Source organism: Rhinolophus sinicus, linkage group LG05, assembly GCF_036562045.2.
Source record: "Rhinolophus sinicus isolate RSC01 linkage group LG05, ASM3656204v1, whole genome shotgun sequence".
NCBI lineage: Eukaryota > Metazoa > Chordata > Mammalia > Chiroptera > Rhinolophidae > Rhinolophus > Rhinolophus sinicus.
The window spans coordinates 138,384,058-138,401,120 of NC_133755.1; the positions used below are offsets into that span (position 1 = coordinate 138,384,058).

The 17,063-nt window shown below is 41.8% G+C and overlaps 1 protein-coding gene across 5 annotated transcripts in view; it reads left to right on the top strand.

Annotated features, from left to right (window-relative positions):
* The first annotated feature begins 1,762 nt into the window (after window positions 1-1,762).
* Window positions 1,763-17,063, top strand: part of ARMC2 (armadillo repeat containing 2) — a 122,121-nt gene continuing 106,820 nt past the window's right edge. For 3 of the 5 annotated variants that reach the window (XR_012496711.1, XM_019735070.2, XM_074333373.1), the window contains exon 1: window positions 7,755-7,875. The gene's annotated coding sequence lies outside the window, so the exon portion shown is untranslated. Of the gene's footprint in view, window positions 1,857-7,359; window positions 7,721-7,754; window positions 7,876-17,063 lie in introns of those variants that run through there. The other 2 variants (XM_019735069.2, XM_074333376.1) reach the window with 2 other exon arrangements.

Consider the following 17,063-nt stretch of genomic DNA (forward strand, 5'->3'; position numbering starts at 1 on the left):
TTTTTTTTTTTAAAAAGAACTGTGATTGACATACTGTTTAATGATCTTAGGGTGTGAACTTAGAAAAAGCCAAGAAAGAATAATTTCAGTGAGGATTTCAGTGCTGAAATTTACTTTTCTTGGTTAGCTAAGGCCAGGCCACTGGTTTTCAAGTTTCAAACAGAGATTGTTTGATCCAGACTGTGTCATAGGATAATCATCCTGTTTATTTCTCAACCGATATTTCCTCTCTGTTTGTATCACAGCTTTTCATCTATGACCCTTGCAGAAATGAAATAGGAAGTGAGAGAGTGAAGTGGATTATTTTAAACTTTTTATTTTGAGTTCATTGTCGATATCCATGCAGTTATAAGAAATAATATAGAGAGGGCTTGGGAAGACCCGCATACACTTGGCCCAGTTTCCCCAGTGGTGACATCTTGCAGAACTACATAGCACAATATCACAGCCAGGAGAGTGACACTGATACAACCCATCACCATATTCAGATTCCCTCTGCTTCACATGTACGTATGTGTATGTAGTTCTATGAAGTGTGAAATGTCCTGAGCTCCGAAGAAGAAAAGTGTACAAGGGATTATCATGAGCTTTTAAATTTTTGTCCCTATTTTACACCCTTGGTAGAAAATACTGCACACCCTATTTATGTAATACACTTATCTGACTAGCATAAAGAATTGTATGACTATTCTAACCCCAGTGAACATGTGTGCTGAACATCTTTAGCTCTTAAAGATATTGGTATTAGAAGTCCAGACAGACACTTTCAGTTAGATTTGGGACCTGCTAGGATTCCTTTTGTCTGAATATTTAAATCTGAAGCTGGACTCTATATTTCCCGATCACTCAACAGTACATAAGTATATTGTTTAAAAACAAAACAAAACTGGATTTGAGAGCCCCCAGAAGTGGCAAACTAAGTAGCCTGGACGCCCTCTCTAACCCCACAGGTCTCCAGGTTAGTTAGGGGATCCTTGTCCAGGTAACTCACTGTTGTCATCACCAAGAGAACCAGAAGGCCTGTCTCTCCTGGAGCCTCAAGCCCTGGGCGTCACAGCCCCCCAGGGCTGCCCAGTTCTATGGGGTTGCACCTGTACACAGGTGTTATCAGCACAGCACAGGAGTCTTGAGGAACAAACTACGGATGGGTCAGGTTCTTCTCTCCCGCTGTCCTCTCTCTATCAGTGCTTCCTCAGGCTTTCTTCAATCTCCGACCATCCTGACTCTCTCCAGGGCCGTGGCCAGCCAGGCCACACCTGGAACCTCATTATCTGGCTCTTACAACTGAGCCACCTCCAAAATCTCTAACCCTCAGCCTCCTCTCTTTCAACATCATTCTCCCATAGAATTCTAGAGCTTGGTTATATATTGAGGGTCATTTAGTCCAACCTCCACATCTCACAATTACAGCTATTAATTGACATACTCCCAGGCACACAGTTAGAGTGGCAGAAGCAGCATGTGAGTTAAGGTCTCCTGACTTCCAATCCAGATGTCTTTCTATCATAATACACTCTCACTGCCCTCCTGCAAACCACCTCACCTGCTGTAGGCTTTCGTGCAGCCTCTGTCCCCCAGCCTCTCCCAAACCTCACAGACCAGCGCACCCTCCCCTCCCATCAACCTAGGGCCTATAGTCTGCCCCTTCGGGCTTTATCCTCTGGGCCATCCCCGGTCCTGGTCATCCTCATTCATACTATTTCTGCTCTTCTTCCTGGACCACAGGACATTGTACAGAAAGCTACAAAAATGTCTCGACTAGATCCACCATGAACTTGACCAATGGAAAACAGGAGGCAGGAGGGAAGGGGTCGACACATTTCATCTTCTTTGTCTGCCCTGGGGAGTCCTCCATGGTAAGTTCCTCCTTGCAATCCTCCCAGGACTACATAAACATCCTTGCTGAGTGTCCAGGCTTTCTCAGGGTGAGGGACCAACGCCCTAAAAGCCAAGGCACAGAGGTGGGGAGATGCAGGGATTATCCAGGGAATGGCAATAGTCAGTTTGGCTGAGCACATGGTGTGTGGAGGAGCATGACCTCCCGAGTCAAACCAGCTGGGTTTGAATCCTAGATTCACCAATTTTACCTGGGCAACTGAAGAAACTAAACCTCAATTTCCTTGGGTGCAAAATGAAAATGATAGTAATACTTTAGGGTTGAAAACTTTACTAATTTAGAGTCATCAAAGCACTTAGCACAGGGGCTGTCACAAAGCCCAAGTAAAACCCAGTTATTTTAATAAGCTAGAAGTCCAGGCTAGGGTAGTACAGCTCAGACAGGACCTGGAATTAGGTGGTCGGCGGGCAGACATGAGAGCTTGTAAGCAGGATGGACACATCCAAGACTGGGATCTGTGACAGTCACTTTGGTTGCTGATACAGGGGGGACTTGGAGCAGGAGGAGGATGAGTTGGACAGTAGATACCAAAAGTGCCCAAGGTGGCAAGGGAACAGGAAGGAGGGACATCGAGGACAGCACCATGAGTCTGAGACTCATGCCTGGGTCGTGCATAATTAGAGTCGTCTCTATTCCTTCTGCTCTGAAAGCCAGGGATTCTTTTTACATCTCTGTTCCCTGTTAGGTCCTGGCTGAGTCCCTCAGAGTGGGGAGCTCTGGCCTTCACTAGGGTTGGGGTTCCCTAGGCTGGATGCTGCACATTATAGCATTTTCCCAGCTCTAAAAAACACTGAACCCATTCCCCTGCGTGCCCCTCCTCCACAACTGAATCAGAACATCTAGGTGAGTGCTGGACAGAGACAGTTTTTGAAGCTCTCTGGATGATTCTAATGGCAGGCATGACTGATCAGAAGTGAAACCAGGGACCATGGCCTCAGGTCAGCAGTTAGCACCAAACTAGAGCACGCTGCCTCAGCATTACTCTTTTGGTTCCCCTGTTCTAGTCAGAACAAGCAACCTTCAAAGTCTCTTGAATGTCAGGAGACAGTGTTCATTAGTTCACTCAGACCCCTGTGGCAAGCATCATCAGCATTTACCCAATAGCCATTGCCTGCCTCTCAGCTGAACAGAGTCCAGTTTGATTTTAGGTGTGCTCTGAGAAGATGGGCTCCTCCCCCAAACCCCAGGGGGTGAAACTTGATTGATCTAAATCAATCATAGTAATAGTAATCCCATTCATCTCTGGCAGGGACTGGGCATTGTGTCACAGTTCTAGCCAATGAGATGTAAGGAGAACACAGCTGAGGGGCTTCTGGGAAATTTTTTCCTTTCCCCTATAAAAAGATGTATATGGAGAGGGCCCTGCCCCTCCTCTGTCTCCCCTGCTTTGAAATACTGTCATGTAAGGATGCACAGCTCTGCTGCCACAGCCATCTTGTGACCACGTGGGGAGGCATGACTGACACTCTTTAAGGCCATCCATGAGCAGCAGGACCAACCCTGTAACAGCCCACTTGGAGATTTATTGTTAAACAAAACAATAAATGTCCTTGGTATTTAAGCTACTTTTGATGGAGTATTCTGTTGTTTGCAGCCAACATCTTCCAAAAGATGCAAGCATGCTCACTTAGTAATGTCTCACATGTGAACTTGACAAGGAATAGGGTTTTAATCGTCTCTTTCCACATACAGGAGGTACCTTGGGAGTTGTTTATGATGAAGCAATTCATAGTTAAGACTCCTGTTGACAGTCCCTGAAAACTAGAACCCTCTCCCCACCAATGAAATACCAGGTAGTTAGAGACTCTTTGTAATCAACTGGTAATTAAGTGGACCCTCATTCATCAGCTTCCCTAGCAACACTTGACTACTCATGGAGAATCGAGGCCCAGGGTGGTGGAGGTGTTTGTTGTAGGGATAAAGCGTTTACAGGTAAAGTAATACTTAAGGTGCACAGGTAACCGATGAGCGCCATTAAATAGAGAATTTTCATGTAATCTTTTTCAGCTAATCAGTTTTAGGACTCTTCCATAGTCTTATGTCTATCCAGTTCCAGGAAGTTAGTTAATTTTCATTGCATTGTAAATTTCCACCACGTTGCATTTTAACATACTTGTGCCTTTTTTATGCAAAGATTTCATAGGCTATCAATTTGATGAACTCCTTGCAGGGATTATGTGATAAATATAATTAAAGGACCGAGATCCCATATTTACAAAAGCAGGAAGCGTCTTCAAGTGAGAATTAGAATTCTAAATTGGTGATTGTTTTTCTATGCCAGAAGCATTTTTTTTCCTCTGTGAGTCACGTCTCTGCTATGGTCATAAAAATCATTGGGGAAGTTGTGAGCACTGAAGAAGTATTTATTTAAACTGTATCTTTTCAACAATATATCTAATATATAAATCAAGATAAACTATGGATATTAAATATGAGGTGTTTGTGTGATATAAACTGTAATATAGACTATAAAATCCACTGGGAGAGCATGTGCATAAAAGTGTCCATGAGTTCACCATTTTGTTGCATTTTTGCATCTTAGAGTGTGTAAGATCATGTTATTACCCATTCTACCATCTGTATAATTCTCACCTTAACTCAAGGCATTTTCAAGAGAATGTAAAGATTCTTAAGTTCTTCCTGATCCTCGTAGCCCCACACAGGATGTACCCCGAGATAAGCCAGGGGAGGAAATTCAGAGACTATTTTAACAGGTTCAGTGGTCTAGGACGTACCTTTCAATGCTGTGAACGAGAGGTCTCTTTCTGAAAAACTGTATTTGTACATGTACAATGGCAGACGGCACACTGGCCTTGGGCATCAAAAACACCGGGTCTCAGATCACTGTACCACCTGCGTGATTGTGGGCAGATCACTTGTCCTCTCTAAACCTCAGTTTTTTTTCAGTCTCAAATTGAGATAACAATCCCTGAATTAACTACCTCTCAAGCTTATTGTAAACTCCAAACAAAACAATACAAATGAAATCCTCCAAATGAAGGCAATTTGGAAACTGTTAAGTGCTTTATAAATGTCAGCTACTTACAATTAATACTTTGTTTTCCTATTTAATTTCCCGAAGGTATAAGAAATGTCAACAATTTTGTTTCTGAAATAATTACACTTACAAGCTTAACTATATCAAATTCTGTCAAATAGCCATTAGGTAACCATGGAGGAACAACCAAGTCAATATAATAGGCCACCACTACGATAGCTTCAATATTTTCCCACATCGTGTCCTTCAGTGAAGTAAACTGGGCAGCTTTAGTGCTTTAAATAATTGCTTCCTATATTTCTGCCCTTGTCATTCTTTTCAATTGTTCCAACTTGGCTGTCAGACATTTCCTGGCTGACTGAGCTGGCTAGATTCAGGTTCCAGTAGTGTACTTATTAGGTCTATTTTAGACCAAGATCCTAGGGTGCAAGACCATAGTTAGTAACTGGCTGTACAACAGGTGTTTAAACTGAAGTTTCAACTGTGATGGTAATTGTATAATCATCAGATCCAAAGTGAGGGTGAGGCAAAGTCTCTGCACTGCAAGTTACAAAGAAACATACAGACTCCTTGGACCTGAGGGCCTGAGGCTAATCATAAGGAGTCAGAATGAAGTGGAAGGATATAATAGGACATATCTTTGGAGAGAAGCTATTTCCATCTCAAACCCACTGAGAGGGGCTTCCCAAGGGGGCTGCCAGAGACTGCAGGGAGTGGCCTACACACTCCTGGGAAAGCTAACGCTCCGAATGACAGCATGGAGGGGGCTGCCTGGGGATCAGCCTACACTCTCAGAATTCTGGGGCAAGATATGTGTGGGGTTTCCCTTGGACAAAATATAAGGTCATCTTGGGACCCATTTAAAGGGGCTAGATTGAACCCTGGATTTCTAGGGCAGGGAAGGAGTAGAATAGTGCTGCATCCCAGGAAAGACCCACATCAGTTGCTTTAACCATAGGCCTGGCACAGCACACTCAAAGCCAATCAACTCCAGGAAGGGCTCCTGGCTTCTCCTCTCCCCACTTCCTCCTGCCCACCTCCACCCATGGTAGGTGGTCTTAAGTAGCCACTAGTAATGGGGGAGTGGTGAGCCTATGCCACTGCTTCCCTGCTGGGAAAGTCAACTACAGACCTTAAGCTGGAACTGGGGAGAGACAGCCTAAGCATTACTGTCACATGAAGTTTGATACATTTGTCTTGTACCCAACATTCTAATTTTGGAATGAAGCTGTGGTTGAGAGTTAGTCACTATAGGACTATCAGTTTTCTAAAAGTGAGCAGAAAATACAAGAACTCTAACCAACTTTCCATCTGGGGGAAAATGAAGTTGCATTTTGATCACACTCACAAGTTGTGAATTCAAAATACTAGTTATGGTTTTATATTAAATGGGCAAAGGTCCCTTTTCACAATGGAGTCCAGTGGCCAGTAAAAGGGACTTGATGATAATTCATGTTGAATCACTGGAAAAAGATTTCAACCCGAATAACACAAATACTATGTTTCAGGCCCCCAAATTATCCAATCAACTAATAAATATTTATTGTCTGTTATGTGTAAAATCCTGTTGAGTACTTTGAATATGGACATTTCTTTAGTTCAGGTTAGTAGTATTTCCCACCTAACATGATACCTTAACACATAGTATGTGCTCAAAAGCATTTTCAATCTAATTATTCTTTACCATATACTTAGCACCAAGGGATGTGGCATTTTTCCAATGTTGACAACAACACTTCAGCTGAAAAATCCCCATATTTATAAAATGTGGTGCAAACCTGAGCAGAGAGTGATTATGGTCTCACTTGTATTTAACACTGTAAAGTGTTGCTCAAGGGTCTAATAGGAGACAACATAATTTAAACCAGAAATATGTAAATGGGGTTCCTTTTTGCCAATCAACTATGATAACGCAGTAAAAACGAAAAATTATTGCCCAGGGGAGGTCTAGACTTGAATCTAGACTGTCACTCACTAGACCTCACGGCCCTCCTTTGTCTCCTGTGAATGGGGATTTCAAGCTGGCTACTTCAGAGTGGCAGGGATGCTCAGAGATAATATAGTGTGGAATACCCTTTGTAAACCCTAAAGTGCTGCACAAATGCAAGGGCTCAATAATAACAACAGTTTTCGTTGATTCCACGTGCATAACATTTTACGACTATTTTCTCATTCAATCTTCGCAATCACCGCAAGATACTAGGTACTACTATTTCCCTCCATTTTACAGACTGAGAGATTAAGCAACTATAGTGTTCGAGATATTATATAGCGTCGCAACTTGAACCCGTAAATCCTTTAACCCCTAAGCACTAAGCAGCCGTCCTTAATGTTATTTAATAGAGGCGCTGAGCTCTCATAGGGGTTCAATAAATGTGGTTCGGTAAACTGCTATTTTAAAAGTAGATGCCTTCCACCGCGGGCCGTGCACGCGAAGCCCTCTCCACTTCTCTCTTACCACCAGATTCTCGTTCCTGGCTTCCAGCCCTTGCCCAGGCCCCTCCCACTCCCACCTCGGCATTTCTACGCATGCGTTGTGGGACAGGCGCAGGCCCAGTGGCCGAGCCGCCGGAGAAACGCCCCGCCCCTCCCGGCCCAGCCCGGCCCCGCCCCGCCTTCTGCTGGGCGGCTTCCACTGCCTCAGGAAAACTGGAAAAGGAGCTGAACCTCCGCGGCTGTTACTGTCTGCAGCGCTGATCACAGGTGGTTTGGATCTGGCCAGAAGCACCCTTCCCTGCGCCCACTTCCAGCTCATTCCCTGGCCCGCTCCTCCGGTTCGCCCAGCAGCGACCTGGCTCTGCAAGTAGGCGGCCGGAGCGGCCGAGGTAGGTAGTTTGTGTACGGTTACCATGGAGACGATGGCGGGCCTGGCTGAGCTGGCGGGCCGGCAGGGTGAAGATGCTGCTGTGCTGTGCTCTGGCCTGGACAGGTGGAGGAGGGGGCGTTGTTGGGAATGGGCGAGCCACTGTCCGCGCGGAAGGTGAGGCGACCTCCGCCGGTTCACAGAGGACCCCCTCCGGCTCTCCTTGCCGTCCTCGGATGGGGGAGAGAGGCGACGAGAGTGCTGTGCGTGCTCTCGGGGTTGGGCCGCCCTGTCTTTATATCTATACACTGAGCATTCAGCCAAGTGCGTGGTGTTTAATAGAAATTCATTAATATTTGTTGGAGAGAGAATGGTAGACTTACGGAGCTTTGTCTAGGCAGACAGTGACCCGGCCAAAGTAATACAAATTGTGTCTGGGCTCTTCTAGGCGACAGATAGAGCCTTAATAAATAAATAAGTGTATACGTGTAACAGTATAGTTAAAATATATCGTATGTATATATAATGCTTTTTATCATCCATTTCCATGAGTATCACAGCAGGTCTTGCATCGCACCCTGATTTAGAATTACTTTAACTTAGTAGAAAAGCAATTACCCTTCTATTTGTTTTGTATCCTGTTTTGTGAGTCTATTAAATTTTGATTTCTTGTTGATTTAGCATAGCTGATATTCAATAAAATACTTACTAAAATTATGTTTTTATAAAGGAAAACACTCCTCATTTAAATTTTAAAACATATAGAATATATGAAAACACTGAACTAATGTCATTCCCTTTCTTTTGTCATTTCTTTTTTTAAATGCAGTTTTACATTCATGGGAGAAATTTTTCTTGTATCCTCTTATTGTGTAGCATTTGGACAGTAGTTAACGTTTTTTAAGGGCCAGGCACCATGCCAAAGCACTTTACATGAATTATGTCATTTAAGTCTCAAAACAATTCTTTGAGGCAATTACTATTATTACTCCTTTTTTATAGATGAGGAAACTGAGGCTTAGAGATGTTAGAAGTCTTGCCCTAGGTACATAGCTGTGAATTGTCAGAGTAGTTGAATCCTTACTCTAGCATCTAAGCACTTAACCACTGCCTCTTTAGATACTCATATTAACACAAAAGTAGTTCAAAATCATGGTAAGGGCTTTGAGTATTTAATCTGCAGGGAAAAGAGTATGGAGATGGCCAGCCTTTCCTCTCTTCCAAACATCTTGATAATGCAGTGTTGCATTTAACAAGAAGGCTCTGGTTCAGGTGACTATTAGCAGCAGAGGTGAAGACAGGTCTTCATAATTAGGTATAAACTTATAAATGATGACTCAGAAATTTTCCCCCAACCAGTAAGAAATATTTTGTGTAAAATGGTCTCCAGTTGCAAATTTCCTAATGCAATGGTGTTTATCTGCCAGAGGTCCTGTGGACAACAAACTCAGGACAGTGATGCAAGATGGAACTCAGCTGCTTTCTTCTTTCCCTCCAAAGCCTAATTCTCTTGTTTCCTTTTAAAAGGTCCCCTTGCCCTCCTACCCCTAGGTTTGCATACCCAGTGTCACCTTTGCCCCCTTCCTGTCCTCTTAGATGCCAAACCTTATTTGTTCTTCTGCTCTTGGGGCACCTCTCTGGTTCTCATCTCATTTCTTACCTGTATTTCACTCTCACTCCTGTATCTTGGGCTTTCAGTACCTCATCCACTGATCACAACATTTATTAAGTTTTACTCCATGCACCGTGACTCAAAGTGAAGGCAAGAGAGGAAAAGGGGGCTGCATTTGATCTCATATGACCACATGGCCTCAAGAATCAGATGTCATTTGAAATGAAGTCCTACTGTGTTTCTCCGAAAATAAGACCTAGCTGGCCCATCAGCTCTAATGCTTCTTTTGGAGCAATTATTTTTTTTAATTAAAGTTTATTGGGGTGACAATTGCTAGTAAAGTTACATAGATTTCAGGTGTACAATTCTGTATTACATCTTCTATAAATCCCATTGTGTATTCACCACCCAGAGTCAGTTCTCCTTCCATCACCATGTATTTGATCCCCTTACCTTCATCTCCCACCCCCACCCCTCTTACCCTCTGGTAACCACTAAACTGTGTCTTTGAGTTTTTGTTTCTCATTTATTAGTTTTCTTCTTTTGGTTTATATACCACATATCAGTGAAATCATATGTGGTTCTCTGCTTTTTCTGTCTGACTTATTTCGCTTAGCATTATAATCTCAAGATCCATCCCTGTTGTCACAAATGGTCCTATTTCATCTTTTCTTACCGCTGAATAGTATTCCATTGTGTATATATACCACAACTTCTTTATCCATTCATCTATCGAACGACATTTTGGTTGTTTTCATGTCTTGCCCACTGTAAATAAAGCTGCAATGAACATTGGAGCACATGTATCTTTATGGGTAAATGTTTTCAGATTTTTTGGGTAGATACCCAGGAGAGGGATTGCTGGGTCATACGGTAATTCTATTCGTAATGTTTTGAGGAACCTCCACACTGCCTTCCGTAGTGGCTGCGCCAGTCTGCATTCCCACCAACAGTGTATGAGGGTTCCTTTTTCTCCACAGCCTCTCCAACACTTGGTACTATTTGTCTTGTTGATGATAGCCATTCTAGCTGGGGTGAGGTGATATCTCATTATGTTTTTTATTTGCATTTCTCTGATGATTAGTGATGTAGAGCATTTTTTCATATGTCTATTTGCCATTTGTAAGTCCTCTTTGGAAAAATGTCTCTTCAGGTCCTCTGCCCATTTTTCAATTGGGTTGTTTGTTTTTTTGTTGTTGAGTTGTATGAGTTCCTTGTATATTTTGGATATTAGCCCCTTATCGGAGTAACTGTTTGCAAAAATCTTCTCCCATTCAGTTGGTTGCCTCTGTTTTGTCAATGGTTTCTTTTGCTGTGCAGAGCTTTTAAGTTTGATATAGTCTCATTCATTTATTTTAGCTTTAACTTCCCTTGCCTTTGGAGTCAAATTTCATAAAACGCTCTTTGAACCCAAGGTCCATAAGTTTAGTACCTATGTTTTCTTCTGTGCAGTTTATTGTTTTAGGTCTTATGCTTAAGTCTTTGATCCATTTTGAATTAATTTTGGTACATGGTGACAGATAGCTGTCCAGTTTTATTCTTTTGCGCGTGGCTTTCCAGTTCTCCCAGCACCATTTATTGAAGAGGCTGTTTTTTCTCCATTGTATGTTTTTTGCTTCTTTGTCAAAAATTATCTGTCCATATTTATGTGGTTTTATTTCTGGGTTCTCAATTCTATTCCATTGGTCTATGTGTCTGTTTTTCTGCCAATACCATGCTGTTTTGATTATTGTAGCCCTGTAGTACAAGCTAAAGTCAGGGAGTGTGATACCTCCAGTATTGTTCTTTTTTCTTAAGATTGCTTTGGCTATTCGGGGTCTTTTGTGGTTCCAAACAAATCTGATGATTTTTTGTTCTATTTCTTTAAAAAATGCCATTGGGATTTTGATGGGGATTGCATTAAATCTGTATATTGCTTTGGGTAATATGGCCATTTTAACTATGTTGATTCTTCCAATCCATGAGCATGGAATGTCTTTCCATTTCTTTGTGTCTTCTTCAATTTCTTTGAAAAATGTCTTATAGTTTTCAGCATATAAGTCTTTCACATCCTTGGTTAAGTTTATTCCTAGGTATTTTATTCTTTTTGCTGCAATTGGAAAAGGAATTTTTTTAAATTTCTTTTTCTGAGATTTCATTGTTAGTATATAGGAATGCAATGGACTTTTGTACGTTGATTTTGTAGCCGGCAATTTTACTGTATTCGTTGATTGTTTCTAATAGCTTTTTGGTGGCGTCTTTAGGATTTTCTATATATAACATCATGTCATCTGCAAAGAGTGACAATTTAACTTTTTCATCCCCAATTTGGGTGCCTTTTATTTCTTTCTCTTGCCTGATTGCTCTGGCCAGAACTTCCAACACTATGCTGAAAAGCAGAGGTGATAGGGGACAGCCCTGTCTTGTTCCTGAACATAGAGCAAAGGGCTTCAGTTTTTCACTGTTAATTATGAGATTAGCTGAGGGTTTGTCATATATGGCCTTTATTATGTTAAGGTATTTTCCTTCTATACCTATTTTATTAAGTGTTTTAATCATAAATGGATGTTGTATCTTGTCAAATGCTTTTTCTGCATCAATTGATATAATCATATGATTTTTGTCCTTTATTTTGTTTATGTGATGTATCACATTGATGGATTTGCGTATGTTGAACCATCCTTGTGCCCCTGGGATGAACCCCACTTGGTCGTGATGAATAATCTTTTTAATGCATTGTTGCATTCGATTTGCTAGAATTTTGTTTAGGATTTTTGCATCTGTATTCATCAGAGATATTGGTCTGTAGTTTTCTTTTTTTGTGTTGTCCTTACCAGGTTTTGGTATCAGGGTAATGTTGGCCTCATAAAATGAGTTAGGGAGTACTGTCTCTTCTTCAATTTTTTGGAAGAGTTTGAGCAGGATTGGTATTAGATCCTCTTTGAAGGTTTGGTAGAATTCACTAGTGAAGCCATCAGGTCCTGGACTTTAGCTTTAGGGATGGTTTTGGATGACTGATTCAATTTTGTTACTGGTGGTCAGTCTGTTTAGATTTTCCAGTTCTTCATGGTTCAGCCTAGGGAGGCTATATGTTTCTAAGAACTTGTCCATTTCTTCTAGGTTATTGAATTTGGTTGCATATAGGCCTTCATAGTATTTTTGGATGATCCTTTGTATTTCTGTGGTGTCCTTGATAACTTCCCCTTTTTCATTTCTGATTTTGTTTATTAGTACCTTCTCTCTTTTTATCTTAGTGAGCCTAGTCAAGGGTTTGTCAATTTTGTTAATCTTTTCAAAGAACCAGCTCACATTAATTTTTTCTATTGTCTTTTTGTTCTCTATTTCATTTAGTTCTGCTCTGATTTTTATTATTTCCTTTCTTCTGCTGACCTTGGGTTTCATTTGTTCTCCTTTTTCTAGTTCTTTAAGGTGTAACATGAGGTTATTTATTTGGGATTTTTCTTGTTTCTTGAGATAGGCCTGTAATGATATAAATTTCCCTCTTAAAACTGCTTTTGCTGCATCCCCAAAATTTTGGTAGGATGTGTTTTCATTCTCATTTGTTTCTATGTATCTGTTGATCTCTCCTCTAATTTCTTCTTTGACCCAGTCGTTCTTTAAAAGTATGTTGTTTAATCTCCATGTATTTGTGGCTTTTTTCTGCTTTCTTTTTGCAGTTGATACCCAATTTCAAAGCCTTGTGATCAGAGAATATGCTTGGTATGATTTCAGTCTTCTTAAATTTGCTGAGGTTAGTTTTATGTCCCAATATATCTATCCTTGAGAATGTTCCATGTACACTAGAAAAAAATGTATAGTCATGTTTTAGGATGAAGTGCTCTATAAATGTTGATTATGTCCATTTCATCTAATATGTCATTTAGGGCTGCTATTTCATTATTTATTTTGTTTGGATGATCTATCGATAGCTGTCAATGATGTATTTAGGTCCCCTAGTATAATTGTGTTTTGGTCAATTTCTCCCTTTAGTTCTGTTAGTAGTTGCTTGGTATATTTCAGTGCTCCCTGATTGGGGGCATAAATATGGACTGTTATGTCTTCTTGTTGTATAGTCCCCTTTACCATTATGAAATGTCCATCTTTGTCTCTTGTTACCTTTTTTATCCTGAAGTCTGTTTCATCTGATATCATTATGGCTACACCTGATTTTCTCTGGATACCATTTGCTTGGAGTGTCAATTTCCACCCTTTCACTTTGAGTCTATGCTTGTCCTTGTAGCTGAGATGTGTCTCTTGGAGACAGCATATGGTTGGGTTTAGTTTTTTGATCCAATCTGCTACTCTGTGCCTTTTTATTGGTGAGTTCAGTCCATTTACATTTAGGGTGATTATTGATATGTGAGGGTTTCCTGTCATTCTATCTTTAGTTTTCTGGTAAGACTGTGTCTCCATTGGTTCTTTGCCTTTTTGTTGTTGTCTATTATTTCTGTGTGGTGGTATTCTATGATGTTTCCCTCTGTTTCTTCTTTTATTACAGTATATATTTCAGTTCTGGATTTTTTTTTGAGTGGTTACCCTTAAGTTTATGTAAAAGGAAGTTTGATATTTAGAGTATTCCATTTTCTTCAGCACGCTTACTTTCTCCATTCCCATTTTCCAGTTCAGGCATTTACTCTCCCCCTTTTTATGTTTTGGTTGCCACAAATTTTCCCTGTTGATGGTGATCAAATAGCCTCCTTTAGTATTTCTTGTAGAGCAGGTTGTGTATTAGAATTTTCCCTTCTGGATGTCTGGAAAGGTCTTTATTCCTCCTTCTTATCTAAAGGATATTTTGCAGGATATATTATTCTTGGCTCATAATTTCTCTCTTTCAATAGTTTGAATATTTGGTTCCACTCCCTCCTGGCTTGTAGAGTTTCTGCTGAAAAATCTGATGATAATCTAATGGGCTTTCCTTTGTAGGTTACCGTCTTCTTTTCCCTGGCTGCCTTGAGGATTCTTTCTTTGTCGTTGATTTTTGACAGCTTCAATACAATGTGCCTTGGAGAAGGCCTGTTGGGGTTGAGGTAATTAGGTGTTCTATTTGCTTCTTGGATTCGAGGATCCAGTTCTTTCCACAAGTTTGGGAAGTTCTCATTGACTATTTGTTTGAATATTCTATCTGTTCCCTTCTCCTTTCTTCTGTTTCTGGTATGCCCATTATTCTTATATTGCTCTTTCTGATGGAGTCAGAAAGTTCTTGTAGAGTTCTTTCATTTCTTTTAAGTCTCAAGTCTCTTTCGTCTTCATCCGTATCATTTCCAGGTTTCTAGCTTCGATGTCACTGATTCTTTCCTCCATCTGGTCAACCCTACTACCTAAGCTGGCTATTTCATTCTTAATTTCTTCTATTGAGTTCTTAATCTCCAGAAATTCTGTTCGGTTCTTTTTAAAAATTTCAATCTCTTTCGTAAAATGTTCATGTTGTTCTTTGATTGTGTTTCTGAGTTCATTAAACTGCCTTTCTGTGTTTTCTTGCATCTCGTGGAGTTTTTTCAAAACTGCAATCTTGAATTCTCTGTCATTTAAGTCACATATTTCTATATGTTTAAGTTCATTTTCTGGAGACTTTTCACTTTCTTTCTGAGCTGTCTGGTTGCCTTGGTTATTCACGGCAATTAATGATTTGTTATTTCTCTTCCTAGACATCTACAGGAGTGGGTTCTGCAACAGGTTGTTAGGAAGAGGTCTTTGTTTTGTTTTCCAGTATGTATTTGTAGAATGTTTTATTTTCTGTCCAACTGCAGCCTTTTTTCCTCTTTCACACTGTAGTGTTATGTTTTCTCTGCACTATTCCAGCTTCTCACACAATGGGGGGATTCCCTGGAAGGCAGGCTTCTCCTCTGTTAACAATTTGCCTGGTTCATAGGGCACCGTGTCCCTGTGGGGATGCGGAGAGCTTTTGAAGTTCCAAAGCTTTTCCTGCACCAGATTCAGAGCCCGTGTGTTTCAGCAGTTCTGTTTACTCCTGCAGGGATCCACTCAGATAGGTGCGGACACGGGTGGGGTGAGTTGTAAGAGGTGGCCCAGAGCAATGGCGGCGACCACCACCACAGCCAGTCCTGTTTCCACAGCTCCCTCCCCTTTGCCGGAACTAGTTGGGCTGTAAATCTGTGTCTGCGGACCACAGTTTTCAGAACTGCAAATATTCTGTTCTTTTGATGTGACACTGCTACTCTTCCACTTCTAGCACCGGGCAGGTGGGGGCGGGGCGAGCTCTGGGAGGGGAGGGAGGGGGCGGCTAGTCTCAGTGCCTAAGGCTTCTGTTCTCTGCTCGGCAGTGAGGGCTTAAACCACCGTTTTCGGCCTTCTTCCCTCAGTCTTTTCTCCAAGGTCTCTGCCATGAGCATTGGGTTCAGCCGTGTTATATGCTGCCCCCTCAGCCCTGTGGGCCATAAGCGGAGCCCTAGCAGTCCGAGTCCTTCCCTCTCCCGCAGCTGCGGTGGTTCCGGGAAGCAGCGAGCTCGGAGCACTGAGCTACGTCTGCATCCTGCGCCTGCACGGCTCCATCACCACACTTCTCCCTTCCCTCCTCCCCAGCTCACGCAATTTGCCCCCCTTTAGTTGAGTTCAATAGTGGGCCTCTTCATCTTGCCTGTCTGCTGCGCAGGGAGTCCTTTGTGGAGTTATAGTTGTTCAATTTGTTGTAAATTCCAGGGGAGATTTCCAGAGGCTCACCTCACGCCGCCATTTTGATGACGTCTCTGGAGCAATAATTAATATAATACCTTATTTTACTATAAGACTGGGTTTTATCTAACATAATATAATATAAGACATGGTCTTATATTAATTATTGCTCCAAAAGATGCATTAGAGCTGATGGTCCAGCTAGGTCTTATTTTTGGGGAAACACGGTATATGCTTTCCTAATCCACTGTCATGAATGTCTCCAATTAAAGACGCTATGCAGACTTCATTTGGATATTTCCTAGCTCAGGTTTGTATTTGAAAATGGAATCTAGTGATTACACAAGTGTTGATCTTCAGCCGTGCCTCACGTGAAGAACTGGGGCTCAGAGTCTAGTGGGCAACACCAGGTACACAGGCATTTCTAGCACAGTGGGAGGGTGTACTGAGAGACCAACTGGGGGCATTGTGGGGGACAGGGGAGAGCCACCTAACAGGCTGGAAGGGTGGGACAGGCATGTCCAGGAAAGCTTTCATGAAAACCTCTAAGAGGTAGTGGGACCGTTATAGAAGAACTGCCTGACTTTGTCCTTTTTAGTCGTTTCCCTCCTTTCCATCCTGCCCATCCCTGCCAGATCACATCATGTCCCCAAATCTTTTAATTTTCTCATCAGCTTTTATTTAATTTCTTGGCCTGCCATTCAGTTCTCTCTCTGGACCAACTCCAGTCTTCATTTTCAGAGGTCCTTCTTGTCCAACACGCATCCTGTATGTTCTTGACGCTTTGCCTTGGCTCACTCATTGACTTTGCTGGAAATTCCTTCTCTACTCCAGCCCCAATATCAGCCATTGCCACTTGCTCAAATTCAGCCCAATTTTCCAGATCCCATCTCAAGCATCACCTCCTCCAGGAAGTCTACTTGTTTGACACCTCCCAATCATAAATCCCTTCCCTTTTTGTAGTCACATGGTAGTTTATTTTGTTTAACTGCCTCCATCAGTTTCTACCTTGCATTGAAATCATCTGGGTACAAGCAGAGCTGATACTCAGCTCGCACACACCAAGAAGGCCCCTCCAGTTGTGAAAATACTGGCATGTCTCTATATTGGTGTGTAAATAGCTGCAGCCCGGAGGCTTCTGAAT